Source organism: Astatotilapia calliptera, unplaced genomic scaffold (genome assembly GCF_900246225.1).
Source record: "Astatotilapia calliptera unplaced genomic scaffold, fAstCal1.2 U_scaffold_14, whole genome shotgun sequence".
NCBI classification, from domain to species: Eukaryota; Metazoa; Chordata; class Actinopteri; order Cichliformes; family Cichlidae; genus Astatotilapia; species Astatotilapia calliptera.
In genome coordinates, this window is record NW_020535663.1 from 440,581 (window position 1) to 442,193 (window position 1,613).

General features: G+C 45.6%; 1 long non-coding RNA gene across 1 annotated transcript; it reads left to right on the plus strand.

The window, feature by feature from the left end:
• Nucleotides 1-204: 204 nt before the first annotated feature.
• LOC113017531 (uncharacterized) lies at nucleotides 205-1,412 on the plus strand. The gene is made up of 3 exons (XR_003271494.1): nucleotides 205-540; nucleotides 705-848; nucleotides 946-1,412. It is a non-coding gene; the product is annotated as an uncharacterized LOC113017531 (long non-coding RNA).
• The last annotated feature ends 201 nt before the right edge of the window (nucleotides 1,413-1,613 follow it).

Genomic DNA, 1,613 nt, shown 5'->3' on the forward strand with positions numbered 1-1,613 from the left:
ATATATGAAACCAGCAACTCTTATGCGCAACGCGCTCACCTCCATATACTTACCTCTCTCCCATAGTTCCTCTGATTAGTGTTTTTCATTTATTTTTAAACCCATTAACGGCGCTGCGCGTCCCTTATACACTTTACAGCATCCTGGTTCTAATTCACTCAAGGACACCAACACTAGACACGGATAGTCCGCGTAATCTCCTCGGTTCAACATGCGCTGACAACCGTCTCAACCTTACTTCTCCCACAAAACACCCTGAAGCGTCCCTCAACTTATCCCGTCAGTATCAATCCACACGATATCTCCAATGTTGTAGCTGTGAGTAACTGTCCCTGCACAGAGCTCATTTCCTGTGGTGCTGTCTTCTGTTTTGAATTCTGATGGACACAGAGATGGATTGGAGAGTGGCCTGAGGCAGGTAGACTCAGGTAGGCCAAGTCCTGCTTCCACAGCCGTGCCAAGATGAGCCATACCAGACTCTTTGAGGACAGAGATGGCAGGAGAAACAAATGGCACTTCCCTTGTCATCCCTTTGCTGAGGTAGCAGTGCTGTGAGGAGCAGTGTTTGGTAAAATAAACACTTGAGATGTTCCTCATTGTCTTAGCAATTACAGATATTGCACTGCGCATCGATTTGGATCGCAGCAGACCTCAACGAGACAGCTTCAAACATTACACTAAGCAGCTCTGCTCTCCTTCTGTAGGTTTGTTGGGTCACACCATCTGTGGCAATGGCTTTCACCAGCTGCAGGACTGGGTTTTCACTGTCCTTCAGAACAGCATTTTGAAATGTGGAGCTGTCACAGAAGGCACAACATAAGCACTGAAAAAATGCATCAAATGCACAGGTATTGAGCACAGAGATTGTCGATTCCCCTAATCTAATAGGCTGATGGAGGTTTCCATTTTTTAATAATCCCACTTTCACTCTTTTGGCCCCAAAAGTTTCATCTGCATGGAGCCATTCGGTACATGAAGAGAGGTAGGAAGTCCTCTTCCTTTTTTTGGGTGGAACAGCTAGGCCCCTCCAGTTCTCAACTGCATCCCCATCAGCCGGAAGAATGTTTGTGGCAGCATCAGATCCCACAAATGGGTGAGCATCCATTTTTATTTTGTCTTCTGCATTGTGAGTCGTCATGGATCCAGAATTGGCATCTGTGACTTTCAGTGATCCCACTGTTGGCTCATCTTTGACCTTTTCTTTTGCAGAACAAATCCGCATATGAATGAAAGATGACGAGCAATGAAGCGATCGACTCGAAGAGGCAAGTTGTCATGTTTGAAAAGGCCATGTTTTATGTTTTTGAACTCAGCTTCAACAGTGGCTGAACTTGCTGTGATGCTGGTGCTTTGGAAGAGAGGGACCATTATTCCTGTCCAGAGTGGCAAGTAACTTGCCAGTCTTATTATATGAGGAATGATCTCAGGGAGAAAGTGAATATTATCTCTATCCCCGTTTGCTGCAGCAAGTGACCTGCTCTCCTCACATATTTCTGTTACCCACTGTCGTAGGTCAGTCTGGATCTCATCCACTGAATCCACTCTCTCACTTTCCTCCGTCTGTTCATCTGGAATGATGATGGAGTCTTGAGCAATTTGGGCTTTCAAGTATT